This window comes from Varanus komodoensis, unplaced genomic scaffold (assembly GCF_004798865.1).
Source record: "Varanus komodoensis strain SLA01 unplaced genomic scaffold, ASM479886v1 scaffold97, whole genome shotgun sequence".
NCBI classification, from domain to species: domain Eukaryota; kingdom Metazoa; phylum Chordata; class Lepidosauria; order Squamata; family Varanidae; genus Varanus; species Varanus komodoensis.
In genome coordinates, this window is record NW_025336668.1 from 409,078 (window position 1) to 423,786 (window position 14,709).

The window sequence follows — 14,709 nt, forward strand, 5'->3', positions numbered from 1 at the left end:
AGTAATCTTCTAGTTTAGCGTATAGAATGTCCTCAAGAATATAAATACAATTTTTGAACATTATTTCAAAACATTTAGGCAATGTGGCAAGGACATGTGTACAGCAGTTTTGAGTTTTTAAATTGACATCAGAAAATTAATGTAATCTGGCTGAAAGCTGAGAATTAAAGAAGCTGGTAATTTGCTACTCTAAGAAAAATCTCAACTGAAATTTCATTCTGGTTTTTCCCCTCTGGAAGTGTGATTGCTTTCTAATACTATGTAAACTTTGAGAGTGCAGAGCATAATCCACTTCCTTGTGTGTGCTGACTTGGGCATGTTGGGAGTTAATGGAACTTTTTTCTTTATCTCCGCATAGGTTTCTGTCTTAAATGGTTGACTAGGCACCTCAAATTACTCATCAAATTTATTATTTTCCAAGTTTAATGTGGGTCCCTAGTTCAGATAATATGAGGCTTTTGGCTTTTAAATTACTGAAACCCAGAATGGAATCCATCTGTGGAGGATTTTTTGCCAAATCTTTGGATAATAAGACATCTGTCCTTTACCATAAATAATAAACTTTGAAACACTGAATTTTTCTCTACTTTGAATAGTCCCCAAACTGACCATTTGGACTGAATTTCATTCCTCAATTCTGAGTGGGCAGCTGGAGTTCATTTCATTTTAGTAGTCTATCTTAGCTTTTAATAATAAATAGGGTACTGTCCTTTCAGTTTTATTTTCCCTGAAATTTGTTGTCACACACATCAGCTAACATCCATACAGCTACTTCAATATTCAACCTCAACTAGTGCTCTGAATCAATATTTGCTTTTAAAAATAAGTACTTCAAGATTGGAGGAATCAAGAAGCTGGAGGCAAGGTTTTTAAAAGATAAGCTGATTAAAAATTAAAACACAACACAACTATTTAAAGCCTGTAAATGAGAACTGGCACTCAGTACAATTACAAAAAATTGTAATTTTACTGTTGGCTCTTATAACTTTTGTTTGCCTTCTTGGGGTTTCAAGAGCACTTTTCAGAGGATGTTTGCCCCAATTATCAGTAAGTATTTTAAATAATACAAACAGCCCTAGTAAGTATATATGAAACTAGCCAACAGCAAAACAAAACATGCTACATTACTCGCTGGTCAGTGTGTGCATCTAAATATGAAAGAGAAGGTGCAAAATGGACACAGTTTAAAAGGTTTTAGGGAGTGGTAAGGTGACACTCGTAATAAGATTTGGAGTGGATTTTAGGTTGTTTAAAAGGCATAGCTAGCTGTAAAACCAAAGACCTTTGAGGGTGTTGGTGGAAAGGAAGTCACAGTATGGAAAGAATGGTGCCAGTTGCGATCTAGTAAGAGTTTTGGAGTTCAAATCTTGTGAGAGCTTTCATTTCTGAATGATTGTGAAGAAGGCATGCTGCCCCAGTGTTCAGAAACCGCAAGAAAGGGAGTGGAGGCTGCTGTCCTTTTGGCTATCTAAAAATACTGTAGCAACAAACAATGGTCACTTTAGAAATACCTTCCATCTCCCTGTCTAAGAAAGTAGCTCTCTCCAAAGGCAAAATGATAGAGACTCCATGTAACCATCAAGACTACTCCCAGAGTCTCATGGGGATTTTTGCTACAGGATGACTAACCTTTTTACAGACAGCTGGACTGAAGTCATGACTGCTGTCATACTCGTATCCTTCCCTCCCTGATGTCTGAAGTTTGGCAGGTGTAATCCTCTCATAAAGGGCTACTAAAAGGCCTGTAAATTTCATCCAGTTCTGACAAACCACCAGCACAAGATACAAGCTGTTTGTTAATTTCCAGCAGGAAGCACAAAGTTGAAGCAGGTATATTCAATTGGCCTGCTGTCCAAATCATGGAATCGGGCTGAAGTGAACTTGTGGTTAGTGCAGGCCTCTGCTTCATGTACTTTCTCACACTTGGGTAAAATCTGTTGAACCTACTGTCTGCTACCTACCTATTTTCCCACTGATTAAAGTGCAGCCTTATATAGGTCTATTCAGAAATAAATGACAAGAACTTCAATTGTGCTTCCTCCAAGGTAAGTGGGAGTAGTATTGCATTTTAGCCATTTTTCCCATTGGAAGGGTTTCTTCTTTGCTGGATTTATGGCTTGACTCTTCTAGCTAGTTGGTGTGGTAGAGTCATTGCAGCATTCGATTGGAACACAGGAGAGCCAAAGTTTTAGTCCTCACTTGGCTGTGAAACTCGTTGGATGACTTATTGCCAGTCACTGACTTTCAGCCTAATTTACTTCACAGGATTGTTTTGAGGATAAAATGGAGCAGAGGACCATGTAAGCTGCCTTGGGTTCCCAGGACTGGTACCACCATGAAGACCACTAAGTGCCCACCTAAGTCATGGACCAAAGAGGGGTGAAAAACTGACCTGAGGAGTGCCATTTCATATGGATTCGTTTTTTGTAGAAATGCAACTAAAAATTTATATTTTTTGTTTTAAGATTAAATACCACCACAGTGCTATGAAATATAATTACAAAGACCTATAAACATTTTCTATATACCACACCCCTATCACTTGCAAAAGCCCCATCGGCACCAGCCGCTGCAGTCTGTTTCCTGGAGTTCTAAGTCTGCACACGGCTAAAGTGCAGGCAGCAGAGGGGAAGCAAACCTCTTGCGCATCCCCCAAAAGGGTAACAGGAATGGTCCTCTCAACAGGTAATCAAGCTGCTCAAAAGCACCCTAACATTTTTAACAAGACATTCCCCAGTAGGTAAAATGAATAGCGGAAAACTACCATAAATGGAATAATTGCTTGGTATCCTGCAACAGCAGAGGCTTGGACCCGATGGCCTTCATGGCCCCTTCCAACTCTACTATTCTTTGATTCTAATGATGAAGGTGAAAAGGTGTTAGTGATTTGTATATATTGTTCTTTGAATAACAGCAGTATGGTATGGCTTTGGGCAGACAGTATGACATCATTACCTTTCAGGGCAGACCTTAGGAACTCTTTATCTTCCTGCTTTGCTTTGCTTTTATTATTTAAAACTTTTCTAGACCGTCCCATTACCAAAGCCCTGGGACAGTTTAATAATACATAATGTTGCCAGTCACTGCTGAATCTCAAAACAGTCTCACAGACTCAAAGTTACTGCAGCAGACTCAATCAAACTGGAGAGGAGCAAGCCTCACTGAAATGACTCCGTTTCAGCTCTCCAAAGAATTGTCTAAAAGAAGGAAGCAAACAAAAGAAGTAACTGCTTATCAAGTGCAATATAATTCTCCCTCATATTGTCTCACAATGTTGATTCCCTGCTAGCCAGGTGACTTACAGACCCACTAAACCAAGTGCCAATGAGGTTCAGTCAGGCGAGATTCGTTCAGTTTTCTTTATTCAGCTGAGCAAAGCAAGCGGGTCTGTGCTCCCTACACGCAGGCAGGCAGCGACACACACACACACACACACACACACTCACACGCACACTCACTCACTCACTCCTCCTTTTCCTCTCTTTTCCCACTTAATCTCGCCCCCATTGTTCCCTCACCCAATCCCCTCTCAGGGTCTGCCTGACCCTTTACCCAATCCCCGTGTGGGGTCTGCATGTCCACTGCATGCCTGGCTTTACACGCAGGTGCTTATCTACGTCCAATCCCCTCACGGGGGGGGGGGGGGGGGGGTCGCGGTGTGCCCCCCCCCTTGGGGGGGGGGGGGGCGGTCTCACTCACTGCCTCTTTATCAACATTCTTTTGCCTTCCCTTTCTCCTCTCCAAAGCAAGCAGTTATACAAAAAGCAAACAGCGTTAGTTAAGCTAAAAGCAAGTAACATTAGTTAAGCTAATCAGGCTCCTTCAACAACTAGTATGGGAAGGGTAAGGGGAGAAGTAGAAGCCACTCTGGTGTCAGCCAGGAAAAAAGGCGGGGAAACAGCTTCCATGGCTGCAAAAAGAACCTTTCCAGCAACTTGAGGGGGCTAAGCAAGAAGGGAGGAGGAAAACAAAGAAAAACAGGCAGGAAACTGCCTCCAGAGCTAAGAAACTACATACAGCAAACTGTACCCCAGCAGCACCAGAATGGAAAACACTAAAATCTCCACAGCTGTTCTACCGTGTTTGGAAAGAAACGGGAGAAAAGACAGCTTCATGGCTGCAAGAAAGGGGAGGAAAGTAGGGAAATTCTGTTATAGCAATGTGTGAAGCATACTTGCTGGGAGCAAGTGCAGGGAAAAATACTTCACTGAGAACTTTGCAACTGCTCCCACACTTTTTCCTAAAGCTATATGAATGCCTTATTTACAAGTCAGCAATAATGACCCCTGAGACTCAGCAACTATGGCTGGCAGTTGATCTCAGCTGCAGCTGACTGAGAGATGGCAAGCTAGATTAGTAAATGGGGGAGGGGCAGCAGAGGGAGGTCTAATACTCAGGATACAATTGTGGTGAAGTTTTTGAGGATCTTGCAGTGCACTAGTTAATCCAGGGGTCCTCAAACTTTTCCACCAGGGGGCCAGTTGAAAGCTGCTGGTGCTGGGCAAGGGCTGGAAAGGTGGTGCCAGTGGTGCGGTGGGCCAGCGCGGGGTGGGGGCGGCGCGTGTGGGGTGTGCGGCGAGGCGAGGCAAGGGTGGGCGTGCGTGGTGAGGGGAGGCGAGGCGGGGGCGGGCACGTGCCCCAAGGCGGGTGCACAAGGCAGCAGCTTGCTCGCTTGGAGATCGTTTTCTCCAAGCAAGTAAACCGCTGCCTCCCTGCATGCCGGGCAAGGTGGGCAGTGGCAGGAGTGTGTGTGGGCGCTGGCGCACGGTGGGTCCAAATGGACATGGCAGGCCCCCGGCCCATAGCTTGAGGACCCAGGAGTTAATCAGTACCACCAGAAGCAAAGCCTGAAGGGTGACATCACATGAGCTGACATACTGCACCACCCTAAATCTCACTGTCTCCTGATCTTGCTTGGTTTGGACTAAGCAGATTTATGCTTACTACACTCCTGGTTTATCCCTGGACTGATCTTAGACTTATTTAGAAAACAGAGTCATTTTTCTTGGGAGCTATGGCTGAAAATAACCATGTGGAGCTCAGTTCTGAAAATGAATGGCAGAAAATGCTAAGGAGCAAGCAAAGCAAGATGGGTTCTTCTAGAAATACTTTTGTACACAGAAAACTGTTAAAGAACAAAAATATGACAATACCCTTGTTGAAACTACCACTGAGGAAGTTGTATGTGGTGCACCTACTAGAAATGATATAAATTCTAAGAAAGACATTTTCGCAATTTGGAGATACTTCAGTAAAGCATGCAGAAGAAAAAGAGGATTTCCAGGAAAGAGAGAGTATTGCTGCAAAGACTGCAAAAGAAGATAGTATTGTGCTCAGCTTGAACTACAGCGCCCCTGCTAACTGGCCTAACTAGTGCAGTGATAATTTGTGACTGCTTAAGTACAACATGGATCACAGCAGGTTGTATCATATGATTTTCCCAAATACTAAAAAAACAACAAAAAAACCAACCAGGATTTTCTACTGTATACTACTAGAGGAGTCTAGCAAATGGTAAAGAAGTATGCCATCAATGGCCAATACATTCCACCTCAAAAGATGTGGGGTTTTTTGTTTGTTTTTGCTTTTGTTCAGCAAAAGAAATTGTGCATGAACTGTACAAGAATCAGGTTCAAAAGACTGGAGGAACATTGGAACAATTCTGTCCTTTGATAAGAGGAGTACTCTCCGTTTAGAAAACTACCAGACCTGGAGAGAACTGGAATGCACTCATATAAAGGAAAAACAATTGATTGTATTGGCCAGCAGAAAATCAGGCAAGAGGAACAACATTGGCAACAAATCTTGGAATGCTTGATCGGTTTGGTGTGAGGTCTTGGCATGCAAAACATGACATTCCATGGTACAAGTGAAACAGCACAGTTCTAACAATGGGGTTTTTTTTTAATATTTGTATTTGTAGAATATTTGTAGATTATTTAGCCCTTCTTGATCCTATCATGAAGAGCCAGATCAATGCTTTAAAACCATTGAGATATCATCTTGATGATATACATGATGCTTTAATGGAGATGTTTGATGACACAAGCCTAAAAAAAATTATCTGGAAATTCTCAAATTGAAGATAAGGCCCTTGCTGCTGGATTTGTAAGCTCGAGTTTGTGTTATCCCATGTTACACGGTAAACTTCTTTTTTGAAATTAATCTTACAAGCAAGCAACTACAAAATAAGGAGGAAGCTGATTTAAATTCAACTGCAAGGCAATTGCAAGTGACCAAGAATTACCTGGTGGGCTGTAGGGTTTTCAACAAGTTTTGAAAGATGCTCCTGAGATTGCAAAGGAGCTAGAAATACTACTAAACTTTGCAACAGAGCAAGTTAGAAAAAGGAGAAAGAAACAGCAGTTTGAGTATGAGGCCCAAGAAGAGGCACCACAAGTTCCAAAGCAAAAATTCAAAGTGGGTTTCTATTATGCTGTCTTGGACATGGCCAAACAATCTGTTGAAGAGAGATTCCAACAATATAATGTCCTATTTGGCTTCCTGTATGATATACACAGTATCAACAAAATTTTTTACCGAAGATGCACTTAAGGCCTCCAAGAATTTGGAAAAATCCTTGATGCAAAATGGAGACAAAGATATTGATGCTGAAGATTTGTGCTGTGAACTCATAGCAATAGCTCGAAGATTTCCAAAGTCTCTGCCACCACAAGGAGTACTTCATACCGTAACAAAATCTCCTGGATAGTGTGTGCCCAATGTTTCTGTTGCTCTATGGATCCTTCTCACACTTTCAGTGGCAATTTGTGAATGCAGTTTCCCAAAGCACGAACTTATAAAAATGTAAATGTGCTCAGCAGTTATACAAAAGAGACTAGCTGGTTTGGCAACTATATCAATTGAACATAACCAAGCATCAGCACTTGACCTGAGGGAATTGGTGACAAAATTTGCAAAGCAAAAGGCATGCAAAATGAGATTCTGATGTGCCTGAAATGGAAACATTAAAGAAACTTTAATTTTAACTTCACAATTCACAGGATTAAAGATTCAAGGACTGTTGTATTACTTATTTGCATTTTTTTAAAAAAAGTTTTGTGTTTTAATTTTTCCTACAATTTATCAGTTTTTGAAAATTGGTAAGAGGTGAAAGGGAGGGCACATGTAGTTAGCCTTGCCTAGGGACAGGGCCTGGCAGTGAGAATGTCCAGTGACAGGCATTTTGCCTTTTCTGCATGGCTTGCGTTTGAGGTGGTGGGACAAGCCTCTGGTTTGCTTTGGTGGAGTGTGTGTTTTCCTGAAGTTTGAGTGTATTTGTGCATTTCCCTGGAATTTTTGTGGGGGTGTTCAGCCTGGGTTTTGGGGTTTACAGACTGGTGTGGTATATGTGTATATTTTGTGGGAGACTTGTAGGTGTGTGTGCCAATCTGTGTATGGTGTGGATGTTTGTCTTGCCTGTGCTTCTGGTTGGTACCTAGGTCCTTGGAAAGATTACTTTTCCTTCAGTTTCACCAGTTAGGCTTCTGTGAAATGTGCAGCTGAGCACACCTGCCATGGCAGCTATTCCACAAATGGACAAGCCCCCCTTCATGCCAGCCACGTTGCAAGAGTGTTCCTGTATCCTCTCAAAACTCCAAATGTGCCTACCACTCCTAAAAGTCTAAGAACCCCTGCTCTAGTTCTTCCCACTGGAAAGGGCTCCCAAAGCTATCTTTCAAAAGCTCTTCCATCTTTCCCTCTCCAACTACTTCTTCCTCTCCCTCCCTTCCTCTTCCTCCCTCCCTCCCTTTTTTTTTTTTTTTGCTTTGTGATGAGAAAAGATGTGTAGGTTACAAATAGACGACCATGTGTCTGAACATCCTGTAACATTTCATGTTTGCCTTGCAATAAAAGAACCATCTACAAACATCCCTTGTACATGAAGCTCCTGTCCAAGAATCTTGCAAGCTTGGCTAACCAATGAATCAATAAGGATCTTTCCTGAGTATGCTTCACCATTCCAAATCATCTAGTTTGAGGAGAATTAAAGAAAACTTTCAGGCACAGCAAGCAGACTAATTAGTATGGGAGGAAAGTCACATGCACTCCTGTGAAACTGTTCCATCTCATTCCCCCTCTTTCTGCATTGATTTGACAACTGGCTGCCTAAAATGAGAGGGACATATTGGGATTCTCCCACAGATTGCAAAGCACTTAAAAATGGGGAGGAACAAATTACTGGGGAGCCAGACCCTTTTACTACGAGTCTGGCCCTCTTATTTTTTGATAAGGGGTTTTAACCTTGGTCTTGAGGCAAGTCATATGTTTCATGGCAAGACATAGGGCATTATGACTGCCATTTATGGGAGACAGATTGCTTTTGCTCTGTAGTATTATATCTTATAAGTGAAAAGCAATGAGGCATATTAGATGCAATAAACAAAAATGAGACAATATAGATGTGATGCCAGTACATAACCTCCAGCAGAAAATCTTAAATAGACTATTTTATCACCACAGGAAGGAAGGAATAATTGAAAACATTGATACTATAATACAGGAATGGAAACTTATGTTGCCCCAGCTATCTCTGACCCTAGCTGTCAGGTGGCTATATGGTTTGTCAAAAATTATTGTACCTTTAATTGAGAATTATTTAGTTATTTGTTAAAAGATTTATATCCCACCTTTTTTTCTTGCAAAGAATTAGTATTATGCACCTTCATTCTCTTCCTTCTGTTCTCCATCTTATCCTCACAGCAACAACTACCCTCTGAGGGTGGTTGGGTTGAGAGTCTGTGACTGGTTTAAAGTGCCCCATTTGGCTCCATGGCTGTGCAGGGACTCAAACCTGGGTCGCCTGGGCCCCAGACCCACACTCCTAGCCACTACACCACACGGGCTCCTAATTAAACCCAGTCATAACTGCTGCTGTTTTGTTTGACTTGTGCACTTCATTTACCATAGGTAGAATCTTAACCCTTTCATCATTCTGCAGATCGCAGAATGCTTACTCAGCCAAAATAAGAAGGGGCTGATATATTCATTTTTTCTGAAGCTGTCATTTTTTCCCCACTTCACATGTGGGAACAATTATACAGCTCTGTGGGTAGCGAGGATTTCCTTTCTATAATCTGTGTCATTATCTGTAGAGAGGTGTCTGTCACAAATCAGCACTCAACAAATGTGTCAACCGCCACCGCTAAACCACTTGTAAAATAAAATAAAACTAAAAGATTTTGCCAAATCTTGAAAAAGACAGGCGTATTGTTAAATACAGTATATGGTGCAGCAATACGCCTAGTTCATAGTTCAGTTCACTGTTACTTGACAGGTGGGGGTTCTTATTTTTTCCCATCCTGGCGCCGTTGCCACCACCACAGTTTTCACCACTGGCTGTGGAGCAGCATGGGGACTGATGGGGCAAATGTTCAGTCTTTTTAGAAATACTTTGTTCTGTCCAAGTGCATCTAGAAATATGAGGATGGAAATGATGCAATCCAACAGCAATCTCCAGATCAGAATTCTGTTCGGAACTTGTGAATAGATGAGCAGAGAGATCAGGGGAGCATTAAAGCTACGGTCCTACCTGCACGTTCTTGGGAGTGAGACCCGCAGAATGGCTCTGCGTGAGACATTTTCCACGTGCATGCGATTCTCCACCCATGGTTGTCTGCAGGAGCTTTGCCCGTCTTCATCCTCCAGGACCTTTACTGTTGTTTGCACCTATTTTAGTATTTGAAGCCTCTGTGTATATGTGCAGTTCCAAAGGCAGAGGGGAAAAAAGCATGTGTAAGGGAGCCAGCTTTAGTCCTGCAAAGAATCCAGAAGCAGAAAGCTCAAGTAAAGTGGCATGCTAAAAGCTGTGTGCAGAAAAGCCTGAAGTCAGTGTGTAATTATTCCATCTCTAGAGTTCTACTATGATACCTAGACTGAGAGATTTTCCACACAAGACATTTATTGAGTGCACATCATTCCCTATTAATTTGTTTACTGGCTCTTTAGGTGATGGGCCTTTCCACATAGGACTTTTAAGCAGCGTTTCTCTACCATACTGACCAGAATTGCACATACTATTTGGTGCACTTTACCTATTGCAGTCACTGCATGGTACGGACCTCAAAGATACTCTCATAAAGGGATGAAATAATAGTGTTGGGAGGGGGGGGGGAAATATGAAAGATTCTTCTTCATGGTCTCTGTGCATCACACATGTGGGTGCTGCACCTGTGCAGTGCCTGTTTTCGGAAAGATTCAGCTCTAACAGTTTTTGGTGGGATCTCCACTCCCCCCATATAAATTGGTGGAGACCCTGCCTTCTCGCCAGTCAGCTGAAGACCGCCCATTCGCTTTGCGTCAGATTCTCTCTTTACTATTGTTCTCTCACAATTTATCTTTAAAACTTTCCTTATAACTTTATCCTAAATACTATCTCCTCAACACCCTATCCTTACTACACAAACTACCTTTTCCCTTACCCCCTCCCACCAGTAATGATGATGATGATGATGATAATGATAATATTAAAATAATCCCCACTATCGTCTCTCTTGTCCTATTGTGCTTTCATTTCTTCAATGGTGCAGCATTCAGCCTTCTGAAAGTGCACTCAGTGCGAAGCAAAAATGTCGCCTACCGACCCTCATCTGCTCTGCCTGCTCTGTCTCAGTGAGGGCCATCGCATAGACAAATGTGTTCACTGCCAGGTCTTCACTTGTCAGGCTCGCAAGAACTGGGAAAATCACTTCAAAAAGCTGCTGTGGGACCAAGCTTTGATGGCGATGAGAGAGGCTACTGCAGCTCCACCTGCCGGTCCTTCTGCCTCAACAGAGCATGCTCCTTCCCGTACTGAATGAGGGGACAACGGTAAAGCCAAGAAAAGGCATTCAGAACAGTCTCAGTCTCCGAAAAAGCGAAAGGAGAAAAAGCATCTCGAGACCTAAGGGACTGCTAAGACAAGGTGTCTCAAAAAGGATAAGCTGGGGAGAAAAAATAAGAAACACTCTCGTTTGGCTCACAAGGCTTACCATTCCCGTATGTGTACCTCCAATCTGACCATCGTTGGTCCAGACAACATCATGACCATCTCCGAGTGGCGTACTGAGCCCCTCTCGATGGACATCACCGAGACCTAGATCCAGCCCGATCAAATCTCAAGTCCTGGGACCGATATCAGATGGAGAGATTAGGGAGTCGCCCACCCACTCACTGGCACCTTCCCAACGTTCGGTGCAATCAGTCCATGACCATCAGGAGCCGATCTGTCCTCCCACTCCAACCCTCTATGGACATTTATTCCCGGACACCTCATTGGGATTGACACGCCAGCCTCCTCTTGCTTTCAGCACCAACCCAGCACGTCCACAAAGAAGCCAATACTGGATGCCACCTCCATATGGAGGCTTCGGACCTGAGGACTATGGTAATACTACCACCCCTACAGATTGGGGTGTCCACCACCACCACCAATGCAACAAAGGTGACCCCCAAAGCACTTACCACCAACAGCTCAGAATCTTCCATCTACCTCTGTGACCGTTATTGCTCATCTGGAAGAATCCCTGGCTTGTTCATCCTGTTTGAGTGCCACTTACTTTTCAGAATTGGATTTGGGGAACACAGAACAGGCATTGACATCCTTTGACCTTGTATCAACTCAAGGCCTGGGATTGCCCAGTGAAAGTATGGGACGGTTCTCCAGACTGCTAGTCCGTATGTCCAGCTCCCTCGGTATCACTATCCAACAGCATACGGAGCAGGATCCAGATAACATCTATGATATTATCAGGATGGAGGACACGGTTCCTGTGGCTCTGCCTTTCATATCAACCTTACATCAGGCGATGATGGAACCTTGGCAAGTACCAAACCAGCCACCTCCCACCTCCCGGTGCCTTGAGTCAATGTATAAGGTCAAGGAACAAGACATCCCATTTCTACTGTGACATCCTGATCCTAACTCAGCAGTCATCAAGTCCATTCAGGGTCAACAGACCAGAGAACACTCTACACTGACCGATCATGAGGGATGAAAAAAATTGTTGGATCTACTCTGCCATGGGCCTTGGACTTTGAATCTCCAATTATGAGGCCATTATGGCCCACTGTCAGTACTTTTTGTGGCAAAAAATGGAGTTGCTTGCTGCATTCCTCCCTGACCAACAAAGGGACTTGGACAGACTCTTCATCGATGCAGCTTTCCAAGCAACAGCTAGCGACGGTGAGGCATCATGTCATCTGTGATTCCAAGGTGCTTGTTGGTGCAATCACCCTCAGGGGACATGCGTGGCTCTGAGCTGGCAATCTCCCCCAGGAGACTAAGCAGAGGGTGGAAAACATGCTGTTTGATGGCACCAGTCTCTTCCACTCAGCTTCAGATGAGAAGCTGGACTCAATCCACAAAACGTGCCTTTACTGCTCACAAAATGGGATGGGGACCCTCTCATAAGTGAACTTGTAAGAGGCCATGAAATGGGCAGAGTCAATACCACCCCTTCCAACCTTACCACCAGGAGTACTTCATGGGTCACTAACCGTTCAACGAACGACCTACCCATCCCTACGAACGAACGACCCCAACAACCTGCAAAGTGCCTCAACATTGACAGATGCCACCCCTAAATGGGTCACACGAACTTCCCCTGCAAACCCTCTCCCATTCCAGGATAGACTGCAACATCATCTCCCCACAAGGGAGCCCATCACATCTGATCAATAGGATCTCCTAACCAGAGCACAGATACAAATCAAGTGTGAGACTGCGTTGTCTTTGCCAGTCCGGCCTGTATGCACGGGTTCTACTCAGACTCTTTCATGGTACCAAAGAGAGATGGGTGCCCTCGCTCAATCTGAGACCTTTCTCCAACCAGTGGGTCTATACCAGTATGCTCAACACCACCGATGCCGCAAACCTTCCCTAACAATCTTGGCCTCACCTCCCTCATTTGGGGATAGACTGTGATATCATCCCCCCACATGGGAGGCCAGCAGGCCTGACCCATAGGTCTTCTTAACTGTATACCACGTACACAGAATCAGGTTAGAGACTGCACCGTTCTCACCAGTCTGGCCTGCGTGCACGGTATCTACTTCAACTATATCATGGTATGAGACATGGATGAGGATGTTCACCCCATTCTAAACTTACCGTACCGAATAAACATAGTGATGTTTGCCCCATCCTACACCAACATGGAGTCATCTGACTCATCAAACTACTGAACTCAGAAGGACCATGCTCCAAAATATTCTTCTGTTGCTCAAAGACAATTGCTTCACATCTTGGGGCTAAAACAAACCGACTTTCCATAGACTTTTACCTGACACATGGACACTTCCTAAGGTTCATAGTCAGTATCAAAGTATGAGATACAACATCCTCCCCTTAAGCCCTGTTTTACAAACAAAGGCTTTGACAAATCATATAATAGATCTATTCATATTAATTATAAAACACAGATCTGGAATCAGGTTTGCAACTAGACCCTCTTCATGAATCCGGCTGCCATGCTTGGTTTCTCCACAAGTTACCAGACTGTATCAAATAGAGATGTGAGCATTCATCCCATCCTAGACCTACGTAGAATTTACCAAATCTGAGAATGTCCATTTTGTACAAATCCAAGCTGCGGATCAGACCATTACAGCTGTGGTTCAACTGCAGTTCCACCTCTGTGCTATTATCTACATACACTATTCTGGTTGATGGTTGAAACAAACCTGACCTAAGGGATGCCGTGGCAACCATCAAACCTGACTGCCACACTGGATACTAACGCATCCCCGACCGGATGTGTGACCCACTGTATATTGCTCCCAATTTAAGATATCTCACATACTCATGAAATAGTGGGACAGATTGACTGTTTAGAGTTGCTAACAGTGTCCACAGCTCTCCATGCCTTCCAAAGTATGCTGGAGGTACAGACCATTCAGATAGCAATGGAGAATATGCTGAGCAGTGTTCTCCGTGAACAAATGAAGAGAGGCAACATCGATCCCGTTAGCAAATCTCCTTTTCTGTCAATGCCATTAAGTTTCAGCTTTTCAACCATACTCCCATTAGTCCAACAACCACAGGATCAGTACACAAGCAGCCATCTGGCTGGTACTGAGAAGGAAGAAACTGAGTCCCCCAACAGAACCATGTCTACTATACAATATTACTGACTAATTTGGACATAAGCAAAGAGTGGACCGATCAATGCTTCTGTCACCCTGATTCCCTCATCACCTATTCCGAATCATACACTCTGAAATTGAAGTGTACCTTACATGCTGACTTTGGGACCGACAACTTCCTCGGTACCAAGTTTCCCTGGTACTGACAACAACCTTGATACTGACAACAGGTTCAACTTCCTCGGTACTGATGGCCTTCCTGGTACCGATAACCACCTTGGTGCTTCTACCATCATGCTGTATGCTCCAAGCTAAGCTGGAACAGGTTTGTGTGTTGAGTCAAATTAAGTCACAAGCTACACTCCTGCTGCACCACTTCCGTCAGTCCCATTAAGTTTCAGCTTCTCCAAACAGTCTTCCACCACACCACCCCCCGCCACTCGGAACCCAAAGACTTTGGTTCCCCAGAGGCTGCCCAGCAACTCTTGGGAATAATGTTGCTGGATTGTTCTCCGGCACCGTATAGGATTGGAACTGCGGCACTACATGATCAACTCTGAACCTCCTCCTGTTTCGTCCTTCATTACTGAAAAAATTCCTGGCAAATGCTTTGCTCGGGTTCACCTAGCGCTGGTTCAAGAACCC